Source organism: Ovis aries, chromosome 18, assembly GCF_016772045.2.
Source record: "Ovis aries strain OAR_USU_Benz2616 breed Rambouillet chromosome 18, ARS-UI_Ramb_v3.0, whole genome shotgun sequence".
In the NCBI taxonomy this organism is placed as follows: Eukaryota; Metazoa; Chordata; class Mammalia; order Artiodactyla; family Bovidae; genus Ovis; species Ovis aries.
Window position 1 is genome coordinate 15,576,961 of NC_056071.1, and position 12,532 is coordinate 15,589,492.

The window sequence follows — 12,532 nt, forward strand, 5'->3', positions numbered from 1 at the left end:
TGAGGTCTTGACGTTCAGCAAGAGTCAGGAGGAAAGAAGAGAGGACAACTGTCTCTAGGGGGTTGTAACCATAGGCTGGCATTTTTGCAGATGCACTGCCTAAATCTGCATTGCTGGTGAGGTTCAAAAGCTCAGGCTGTGCACTTAAGATTGTACTGCCTGGGACTTCCCTGCTGGCCCAGTGGCTGAGAATCTGCCTTCCAATGCAGGGGACTCCGGTTTGATCCCCGATTGGGGAACTAAGATCCCATATGCAGCTAAACCCCTGTGCCACAACTAGAGAAGCCCAAACACTCCAGTGAAAGATTGTGCAGCTAAAACCTGACACAGCCAAATTAATTAGCTAATTAATTATTTAAAAATTGAAAAGAAGAATACAGTGAGAAAATGGGAGGAGAGTAAGAGAAGTAGGGTGGAGGACGGCAAGGGCAGACACAGGTTGTATTCTATGCTCCGCTGACTGGCTCCCAGTTCTTCACCTACACACACCTGCTCGACTCTGCACCAGCAGAGCCTTCCACTGTAGGCATCCCCATGCTCTCTGGAGCTGGATGGCCCAGGCTCAAATCCTGACTCTGCCACTTCCTGACTGCGTGATATTGGGTAAGTCACTTAATCTCTCTGTCCACTTTTCTCATCTGAATAAAAGGGATAGTCACAAAACTTCCTTATGGTTTATTGTAAGGATCAGATATGTTCATGTCTAACGAATGTTTACAGCAGTGTCTGGCATAGAGGAAGTATAACTATATGGTAGCAGGGATGATGCTGATAATTAGGATGATTTTTTAAAAAATTATTTGGCTGCACTGAGTCTTAGTTGCAGCATGTGGGATCTAGTTCTCTGACCAGGAATCAAAGCTGAGCCCCCTGCTTTGGGAGTTCGGAGTCTTAGCCACAGGACCACCAGGGAAGTCCCTTGGTGATGATTTCCTGAAATGATAATTTGCCCCTTATTTAGTTGGCAAGATTTTTATTAATCCTTTACGATTTGGGTCATATTACCTGCTCTGTCAGGCGTCTCTGTCTTGCTGTACCATAACCTTCACATATATATCTCTCCTGGAATCTTTATCACGGCTATTTGCAGTGTCTGATTGACTTTTCTGCCTCCCAATGGCACTGTCATGTGGAACTAAGTCTTATATTCATTGTATCCCCAGCTGCTAGTACAGAGCTTGACACATAATAGATGCCTAGTTAATACTGGATGAAGGAAAGAATGTATGGATGATTTCCCCTTGCCTTAGTGGAACAACTTTTCCTATAGGAACTTTTTTTTTTTTTTAGTCTCTTGTCATTTATTCTGCCTTCACTTGAAACAAAACACAAAATTCAGCCTGTTCTCCCATTTGAATTGTTTCTCTGGACGGCAGTCTTCTTACGAGCAGCCCCAGTATCTTATCTACTTAATTTAGATCTGCATGAGACATAGAGTGTCAGGAAAATGACTAAGCCATCATAAAAATGGTATTGGCAAACAAATTGGGCCCATGAGTCATGAGATCATGAACTGGAGGTGTTCATAGATTCTTCCTGTGGGGATGTGGACTTCAGTTGACTTCCTGGTGCCGCTCTGTTCATGGATCAGAGGGCTGGCTTTACAGTCCCAGATCCACTCCATTTTGACTGAGCAAAATGTATTCTCCCTAAACTTTACTTTCCTCCTCTGCTAAATGGGTTTACTAATACCTACCAAGTAGAGATATCATGAAGCCAAGAAGGTCATGCAAGACATGTGAAGGGGCTTTATCAACGGCCAAGTGCTTTAAAAATGCAAAAATGGGTGATTATATTTGTGCTAGAAAACTCCCAGTCATATTCTGGGTGGCCAGTTCTCACCCTTCAATGGGTGGCTTCTTGCAGAAGCCTTCTATCAGTTTTATAAACACAGCAAAGAGCTTCACCTGGGAACAAAGAGACCTCATAAAACTTTAGAGACATCTCTGTTTGGAGAGTCTGGCAAGTGACTGAGCTTGGTTCCAGAGAAAACAGCCCTGAGGGGACCTGATTGGGGAGCACGTAGGAGAGTTCATGCTTTCCCCATGACTCGACTCGCTCTGACGCATCCATCCACAGTAACAAGTGGAAAGAGGTCGTAGACTGCCCCAGCTGGGTGTCTGAGAGCAGAGGGAAGCCTCTGTGAAATGACATGGCTTGAAAACCAGCTCTGAATGTAAGAGGACAATTTCAGCTAGAGATTTTAAACGATCTTTCCCAACCAAGAAGAATCAGATTGCGGTGGGGCAAGAGCGTTGGAGGCATCACAGGACATCACCTCCAAGTCATTAAAGGCCAGACTCTGCATCCTGAATTTAGTGATGTATTTGCTCATCCTCATTATTAATCTCACAGAACTCTTTCCTGCCCCTTTTAGAAAGTCAGAGAAATTTCATAAAGGAGTGAGGCAATTTCATTTTGGCATTGCCTGGGTCCATTAAGACCGTATCCTGCAGCCAGGAAACAACACGCACGTTCGTGAAATTACAAGATACTAGAAGTTGGAAGGAATTTGGAGAACATTAATTGGAAGCTGAAACCCCAGGGTGAAGTGGCACACCCATGGGCAAGCAGTGAGTGGGACCAGAGGCGACATCTTCACTCCCAGCCCAGGGCGACAGAGCTGTATCCTCTCAACCTCCTAGAGCAGAAACCTTGAGAATCCAGCTGCTTCCATTTGCTAGCTGTGGTCCAGAGATAGGGTGGATCTAGGTTCTAAATGCACTCTTTTATCTAAACAACCTAGGAACACAGCCAAGGCGATTCATTCTGAAACCTGCTACCTAAGTAGGCTACATGATGTCATCATCTGTCTGGAGAAACTTCCAGTCATTACACTCATTGGAATTGCATCAAGCATCAAATATATTCACCCACTCAGTCCTCCTCCTTACCAAGCAGGCTTTTTCTTCTCCGTAACTTCTTCCAAACTGTCCTAGACCGTAAAGGAGCTGGAGAAGACCACCAAGACTTGCTGACAATGCTCTAGATCCCAGTTTAACTTTTATTTAACTGAAGAACAGGAAAAAATCAGTTCAAGTACTCCTCTAAGCCAGATGTGCTCCATTCAGCCCAGTTAATCCTCACAAGAGTTTGATAACGACAGGTGCCAATTGAGAAGACTGAAGCAGGAGGTAAATAACTTTCTCCAAGTCACAAATTTAGTGAGCGATATGGCCAGCGTGGAGTCTTTCCGTCTGCAGTGGCGCCTGATCTGCCATACTGAAGGTTAATGAGGGTAGCGCAGTCCATGTGTGTGTATGCCACGTCGCTTCAGTTGTGTCCAGCTCTGTGCGACCCCGTGGACTGCAGCCCGCCAGGCTCCTCTGCCGTGGGACCAGGGCTGCCGTTTCCTGCTTCAGGCGATCTTCCCGGGCCAGGCATCCAATCCGAGTCTTTTACGTCTCCTTCAGGGCAGACCAGGTCTTTACTCCTTGTGCCACCTGGGAAGTCCCTGAGTCATATCTGGGTTTAACCTAAATTCAAGTCCATTCTGGGCCAGATAAATCTGTCCTTTGTGCTCTAGAGAAAAGCAGCATCCCAACTTTACCAAACGCTAAACTAGTCTAAGATAATTTAAAAAATAATGATTTAGTTAAGTGATTACTGTGTTCCAGACACTGGGCTAAGCCTTTTCAATTAATTACTGCCTGGCAATCACAGAAGAGAATTATGTGACAGGCATACCTCGTTTATTGCCCCTCACTTTACTGCACTTCATACGTAGATACTGCATTCTTTACAGACTGAAAGTTTGCAGCAGCCCTGCATCAAGCAAGTCTACTGGCACCATTTTCCAACAGCATTTGTTCACTTCGTGTAACTGTGTCCCATTTTGGTAATTCTTGCAATATTTCAAATTTTTTCACTATAATTATGTTCGTTATGTGACCTGTGATCTTTCCTGTCACTATTACAAAAACTTATGACTTGCTGAAGGTTCAGATGATATTTAGCATTTTTTAGCGATTAAGTATCTTAATTTAGTGCTTCTCTGGTGGCTCAGTGGTAAAGAATCCACATGCAGTCCAGGAGATGCCGGTTTGATCTCTGGGTCAGGAAGGTCCCCTGGAGAAGAGAATGGCAACCCACTCCAATATTTTTGCCTGGGAAATTCTATGGACAGGGGAACCTGGCAGGCTACAGTCCATGGGGTCACAAAAGAGTCAGACATGACTGAGAGAGTGAACACACACACAGAGAAAAAAGAAGGAAATCACTCCTAAAATACAATAAAAACGTAGAAACGGAAACAAGAATAAAAATATAAGAAAGGATTAATTTAGGAGATCCGTGACTTAGTGATTAAAAACTAACAACAATTTTTAAATTAAGGGATGTGTTTCTTTTTAGTAATAACGCTGTTGCACACCAACAGACTGCAGCATAGTATAAACCTAACGTTTACATGCACTGGGAAACAAAATTTCATGCAACTCGCTTTATTGCAGTATTCACTTTATTGCGACAGTCTGGAACCAAATCAACAGTATCTTCAACATTTGCATGTATTCAGATCATCCCTATTGTTGTTGCTGTTCAGTCACTCAGTCGTGTCCAACTGTTTGCAACCGCATGGACTGCAGCATGCCAGGCCTCCCTGTCCTTCTCTATCTCCTGGAGCCTGCTCAAGCTCATGTCCAGTGAGTCGGTGATGTCATCCAAATATCTCATCCTCTATCATCCCCTTCTCCTCCTGCCTTCAATCTTCCCCATCAAGGTTCCTATTGTTAGCTGCCTAAATTACCCAGCCAGAAAGAAACAGAGCCATATGCCCAGAACCAGCACGCCATGATGTCACCTAGTTATAGAGAATAGCAGAGAGGAAATTCTATTCAGAAGCTTTGGCAGGCTTGGGAAGATGAAACTGCAGACCAGTGTCTAGACATAGAAACCTTGTCTTCAGCATCCTCTCTCCTGGACTGTGAAGGTGACAATCCAGTGACCTAAGCTCCAACGAGAGGCCACACCTTGACTTGCTCTGTGCTGAAATAACAGCACCTAAGAGACTTCTCACAGACTTGATGAACATGAGTTTGAGCAAGCTTCGGGAGTTGGTGATGCACAGGGAAGCCTGGCGTGCTGCAGTCCATGGGGTCACAAAGAGTCGGGTACGACTGAGCAACTCAACTGACTGGAGCGGCTAAACTGACTGAAGAGACTTCTAGCTCTTGTTCAGTGCAACCCTACCCAGAGAAAGGTAGCCTTGCCCCCTTGTAATAGTCACCAGAAAGTTCACACGTCAATAAAAGCACAGGGATGGTCCCCACCTTGTATGGGTGAGAGTTTCAACCCTTCTTCCAACCAGTCTGTCTGGGGAGGCTGGATTTGTTTTGGTTACCAGCACTAGTAACAGGTCAAAACACTGACTTGATTGACCTCATTCAGTTGCCTAAGAGCCTCTTGACTTGTTATCTCATTATCTCCATACAATCTTTCCTTCTGTGCAGGTAAATTGACATGTAGGAGACGTTTCATTCTTTCTCTGGGCTTCTGCTGGGGCCCTTTCTCCTTGCTAATCTCTGTCCTTAGAAACTTCCCTGGTCTTCCCTAATGGTCCAGTGGCTAAGACTCCACGTTCCCGATATAGGGCACCAGGGTTCCATCCCTGGTCAGGGAACTAGATCTCACGTGCCACAATTAAAGATCCCGTGAAGCCAAATAAATAAAAATTTTTTTAGGCAAAAAAAAAAAAAATCTCCCTGGCTTTTCACACCCAGCTCTGGTCACACCTTCACTCTACCTTGGCATTTGGCAAGCAGGCTATTATTTTTTGTTCACGAGTTTTTAAAATTGCTTCTTTTGCATGTTTTATTTATCTTAAGCCAGAAGCTTCTCAAGGGCAAGGATCTTATCTTTTATTTACTTGGTTTCCCACCCCTGACACATAGCATTCTCTTCACACATGACAGATTGCCTGGCCACCTTTTGTTTCCTCTGGCTCAGCCTCCAAAATAACGAAAAACATCACACAAGCAAATAGGGGAAAAGTCTGGGCTTTCCAGTCTATAGAAAAATAGATAATTCTCTCTGGGCATTTCGTGTGCATTTCTTGATTGCTAATCAGATTTCACTTAAGCATTAGTGACTTTTAAAAACAGAATTAAGACTTACTGAAGACCTCAGTGTGCCAGGTTCTCACACACATTATTTCAGTTATCTTCACGACAGCCATAAAGAGCAATAAATGTTTTTCTCATTTTGGAGATGAGAAAAATGACTCTGAGATATTTAAGTTATTTTCCCAAGGCCTTCTGGATTCAAAGCCCAGTCTAATTCCAAACCCTATCTTCTACTCAACTGCACAGCCCCCAGCTACGCCCCAGGGCTGACTTGCTCGACCTGCTCATTCCTCTTCATTGACAGGCTTATCTGTAAGTTGCATAACAGCGACTCCAAGGGAGAATGATAATGGCCTCCTGATAAAAGGGAGTAGGGAAGAGGAAAAAATTTTTCTGAGACTCCACTGTGTGCCAGGCGATATGCTAGCTGCTTCCTTTTCTTCTTTGATGATCTTGTTCAGTTGCTCAGTTGTGTCCAACTCTTTGCGATTCCATGGACTGTAGACTACCAGGCTCCTCTGTCCATGGAATTTTCCAAGCAAGAAAACTGGAGTGGATTGCCACTTCCTACTCGAGGGGATCTTCCCGAGCCAGAGATCGAACCTGCATCTCCTGCATTGGCAGATGGATTCTTTATCGCTGAGCCACCAGGGAAGCCTCTTTGGTGTCTTAGCTGTTCATTTTTTTCAAAATGCTGTTTGATGAAGTTTTTTAGTTTCATATAGTTGAACCCATCGGTCTTTTTCATTATGATTTAAACTTTTTGTATCTTGAGAATTCCTTCCTCACTTTCATGATCATAAAATATTCCTACAATTTCTTTTAAGTTTTTTTTTTTTTTTTTTTTTTTAACAGAGAAGATTCAATTTTGACTCTTTCATGCTAGATCTGTTTCTTTGGCCACTTTTGTTATTATAGTCACACAAAATGGCCCGCCGCAGAGAACCCTGCCCCTTTGCTAACATGCTTTCGTTCAGAACCCTGTCCACCTATAGATGGCAGGAAGGAAGGAGTGAACATATTCCCCCTGCCTGAGGCTTGCCATTCTGGAAGATACTTGCAAGAGTAAATAGCTTTTTTACTTTGTTTTCTTACCTCCCCCCATCTCTGATACGTGAAAGAACCTGGCATCCAGACCCTGACAAGACGACTATTTTGAGACATTACTCTGCCATCTTCTCAGTCAGTTGGCTTTCCCAATAAAGTCGTATTCCTTGCCTCAACACCTCATCCTCGGATTTACTGGCCTCTCTGGGGCAAGCGCTGCCAGCTTAGACTCAGTAACACGTTTCCATGTGTCCCCTCCCCTTTCCACTGCCTTCCCATTCAGGTCACCACAGAGCGAAAACATGGAACGCTTCACGTGTTCAAATTTCAAGGATGAAATTTGCCTGTCATCCTTGTGCAGAGGCCACGCTAATCTTCTCTGTATCATTCCAGTCTTAGTATATGTGCTGCCAAAATGAGCACTATGCCAGCCCCAGCTTCTTTATACACATTCACTCTTCCTAGTCACCTCATTGTGCAAATAAGAAAACCCAAGCTTAGGAAGTCACATGATGGCCTCGATTACCCCCACAAGTGTGTGTTCAGATCCAAGTGGTTAGGACCATCTAACCCAAAGCACAGACATGGAACTTCCTAGGAAAACAGTGATGTTCTACTAAAGTAATGGGCTCTGCGACTTCCCTAGGGGTCTGGTGGTTAAGAACCCACTTGCCAATGCAGGCGACATAGGTTCGATCCCTGGTCTGGGAGGGCATATCCCACATGCCTTGAGGCAACTAAGCCAGTGTGCCACAGCTGCCCTAGAGCCCGTGGTCCACATCGAGGAACACCACTGCAATAAGCAGCCTGCACACCGCAGTGAAGAGTAACCCCGACTCGCCACAACTACAGAAAGTCCACGCAAAGCAGTGAAGACCCATCCCAGCCAAAAATAAAATCAATACACTTTTAAACTAATAATTATAAGAAAAAATGAAGTAGTGGGCTCTGTTTTCAGAATTTAGGACTGAAATTTTGGCAGGTTGTCAGACCCAATCAGTAACATGGTATTCCATGTAAGGGGAATAAAACTCTGAAAGCCACAAACTGGTGACATTGATGATGTCAGGCACTATTATGATGATGTGGCTCTCTGAAGACCACAAGAGGAAATGCAGGAGGTGCCAAGCCAAAACCACACAGCCAGCCATCCTCCAGGGGCTGACTGCCCATGAGTGTGCTGCCCATACATCTGTCTGGTGGCAAGAGAGCCCAGAAACCACCAGTCCCACTGGGTAAGTTTAAACGGCTATCCGCAGGCCATCTCTTGGGGAGAAATCTCTTCCGAACCACCCTTTGGGCATGGAGCTCAATGGATCAACATTGCGCACAATGGAATAACACAAATCATTTTAAAATCAGAGATATAGCAAATACTTATTGCATTCTCCGCTTAGCAGTCATTCATTTCCTTCCTGAAACACCCCAGGTTTCCTCTGAGCCCCGCCCTCCCCTGCTGTCAGTAAGCTGACTCTCCCAAGGACGCCAGGGGCAGGCAGGTGACCCAGCCAGTGAATCAGAGCGCTGGGTTCTCTTCTGGATCACAGTTACGTGTCCAGATGAGCCCGCAACCTATGATATCCAATGAGACTTTTGCTTGTGCTGTAGGTAGAGGGACACCCTCTCTTACCTTCTGGGATTTCACCTGGCAGGATGTTGACTTAGAATTGAGAGCAGCCAGTTTCCCTCTGTGCAGAGCTAGAGAATGAAGTCAGCACGGAGGAGGGACTTCCCGGGTGGTCCATTGGTTAAGACTCCATGATCCCAATGCAGGGGACTCGATCCCTGGTCTGGGAACTAGGATCACACAGGCCTCAAGCAACTGTATATATATATATATAGTAGAGCTAAACCATATATGTAGTAGATACATATATATCTATTATTTTTTAAAAAATCACCATAGAGGAAAGCAGAGGTACTGCTGTGGACTGAATGGCTGCACTCCAGCCCCAAACTCGTATGTTGAAATCCTAACCCCAGTGTGACGGTACCAGTTAGTGGGGCCTTTGGGAGACGTTAGGGCATGAGGGTGGAGCCCTCATCAATGGGTAAAGCTCAATGCCTTTATGAAAGAGACTCCAGGGCTCTCTTTTGCTCCTTTTGCCGTGTGAGGACACAGTGAGAAGACACCCATCTGTGAAGCAGGAAGCCAGCCCGCATCAGACACTGACCTGCTAGCACCTGGATCCAGCACCTGGATCTCAGACTTCTAAGCCTCCAGAACTGAGAGAACTGAATGTCTGCTGTTTAAGCCACCCAGTTGGACTTCCCCGGTAGTGCAGTAAATAAGAATCCACCTGCCAATACAGAGGACATCGATTTGATCCCCGGTCCAGGAAGATTCCACGTGCTGGGGAGCAACTAAGCCTGTGCGCCACAACCTCTGAGCCTGTGTGCTCTAGCTAACTGAAGTCTGAGTGCCTAGAGGGGCCTGCACTCCGCAGCAAGAGGAGCCACCAAGATGAGAAGCCTGAACCCCGAAACACGCTCACCACAACTAGAGAAAAGCCATGAGCAACAGTGAATACCCAGCACAACCAAAAATAAACTAAATAAAATAAGCCACCCAGTCTGTGGCATCAACATTTCTGTTATAGCAGCTCGAACAGAGTAAGACAGATACAAATGAAGAAGGTCCTAATGACCTTGTTTTGTGGTTGCACCCTATGGGTTGTGTCCTAATGACATTGTTTGACCCTTAAAGCTGACCTGGACTTTTCAATTTCCTGAGCTAATAAATTCCCACTTTTTTGCTTAAGTCATTTTGAATCTATTTTTGTATCACTTGCAAGAGAAAAAGTCCTGACACAATGGCTTTTCAAAACAGAAGTCCCTCTCGGGGGGAAGAAAAGTCCCTCTCCCTTGAGGTTTTGGGGCCTCAGAGTTAATGACAGTCTGATAGAACTGAATCTTTTTCGTATCTTTGCTTAACTGTCTCCTCAGTAAGACCTTTCCTGGCTAAAGTCATTTCGATTATGCCTTCCTCCAACCCAGTAACCTTGTCCCCCTCCCTGTTCTGGTTTTACGTTTTCGCCATGCAATACACGACTTTATTTTACTTGTTTGTTTTCTTTGTTGTCTGTCTTCCGTAACTAGAATGTGAGTCATAAAGGTGGATTTTTTTTAGTCTGTTTTATTCATTAAAGTCTCCATTGGGCTTCCCTGGTGGCTCAGATGGTAAAGAATTCTCCTGCAGTACAGGAGACCTGCGTTCGATCCCTAGGTCGGGAAGATCCCCTGGAGAAGGGCATGGCAACCCACTCCACTGGAGAATCCCATGGACACAGGAGCCTGGGGGCTACAGTCCATGGGGTTGCAAAGACACAATTGAGCAACTAACACATTGGACTCAGACAGACTTGGGTTCAAATCTGGACTCCCCAGTGAATGGTTACTTGCTCTACATGAATTTCAATGAGATTCGGTTTCTCACATATAAAGTAGGGTGGGGGTAATAATCGATACTCTCAAGATTATTGTGAGATCAGATGAGATATAAAATCCTTGCCTGCCATCCTATAGGGTCCTATAGACTCCCTACACACAGGGCAACCAACCAGAATGAGAAAGAGAAATCACTAAAATGATACATCAAAAGATCCTGCTCATCTTTTGTGAGTCCATGATGACTGAGGAACAACCAAGGGTATATGCTTGACTCAGCATGACAACCAAGATTTCTGTCCACTGTTAGCATGTCTACCTGGTTTTAGAGTGACTGATCCAAGAAAGAAGGCTTTTGGATGGTGTGGGAATTCTTGTGGGTCACAGATGATAAATTGCTGTCTCCTGGTAAAAGATGATGTGACTTGTATTATCTGCTTATTTATTTAATGCTGTAGATTGAATGTTTGTGTCCACCCTGAAATTCCTATACTGAAGCCCTCTCCCCCACAATGTGACGGTGTTTGGACATGGAGCCTTTGGGAGGTGATTAGGGTTAGATGAGGTAATAAAGGTGGTGTCCAGGCTTCTCTAGTGATCAATTGGTAAAGAATCCACCTGCCAACGCAGAAGACACCGGTTCAATTCCTGGTCTGGAAAGATCCCACATGCTGTGGGGCAGCGAAGCCCTCGAGCCACAGCTGCTGAGTCTGCACTCTTGGGCCCATGCTCAGCGACGGGAGAAGCCACCACAGTGAGAAGCCTGGGCACCATAACTACAAGTAGGCCCTGTGCACTGTAACTAGAGAAAGCCAGAGCACAGCAAGGAAGACCCAATGCAATCAAAAATAATAAAAAAGCACATTTTTAAAAAAATTAATAAATGGCTTCAGCCTTAATAAAAGGCTGAAGCAGAAGCTCCAATACTTTGGCCACTTGATGCAAAGAGCCGACTCACTGGACAAGACCTTGATGCTGGGAAAGATTGAGGGCAGGAGGAGGAAGGGATGACGGAGGATGAGATGGTTGCATAGCATCATCGACTCAATGGATGTGAGTTTGAGCAAACTCCAAGAGATGGTGAAGGACAGGGAAGCCAGGTGATCTGCAGTCCCTGGGGTCACAAAGAGTCAGACACAACTTAGTGATTGAATAACAGCAAACGAGGGCTTGCCCTTTGTCCCCCTCTCCCCCACGTCCCCCTTCAAATGAGCACACAGAAGGAGGTGGCCATCTGCAAGTCACGGAGAAAGGCCTCACAAACACCTGACTATGCCGATACCCTGATTTCAAGCTTCTAGCTGGCAGAACTGTGAGACAATAGATACCTGTTGCTTAAGCCACCCAGTCTGTGGTATTTGTTATGGCAGCCCGAGCTGGGAAAGACACTTGGGTACTCTTCCTTTCTTGTTGCAAAAAAAAAATGAGAACCTGTGTAATTAAAAGTAAAGTGAGAATAAAAAATGTCAGGGGCAAGGAAAGTGCACATTAGCAAAGAAAGCGTAGAGAAAGGGGAGGAGCAAGTCGTTCATCGGGTAATAGAGAGTTCTAGCACTGAGATTTACATTTCTATGAGTTTCCAGTTGGCCAAAGTAAAGAGATAGAGGGACATTGTAAGGGTCAGCAAAGGGCAGTTTCCCATTGGCTTAATCTCTAGGGGTTTAGAAACTTCTAGAGTTCAAGAGAAGCATCAATATTTAGCATTGTATAAGGTTTGGCTACTTGGCTCCATCATTATATGATTGGGGCCTCACCAAACAAGCTCAGGTGAGTAGGTTCAAATGAACATGTTGAATTGCCAAGGGAGCTCCCTGGCGGTCCAGTGGTTAAGACTTGGTGCTTTCACTGCCCAGGCCCAGGTTTGATTCCTGGCCAGGGAACTAAGATCCTGACCAGAATGTCATGTGGCATAACTAGAAAAAAAAAAGAAGAAAAACAATTGTTGAGAAGTTTTCCAGTAGGCTGAGGCTTCCCTGGTGGCTCAGATGATAAAGAATCCGCCTGCAATGCAGGAGACCCAGGTTTAATTCCTGGGT

At 45.1% G+C, this 12,532-nt stretch overlaps 1 non-coding gene across 1 annotated transcript; it reads right to left on the minus strand.

Moving 5' to 3' along the window:
* Positions 1–7,429: 7,429 nt before the first annotated feature.
* LOC114117041 (U6 spliceosomal RNA) lies at positions 7,430–7,532 on the minus strand. Its single transcript, XR_003590836.1, has one exon. It is a non-coding gene; the product is annotated as a U6 spliceosomal RNA (small nuclear RNA).
* Positions 7,533–12,532: the final 5,000 nt, after the last annotated feature.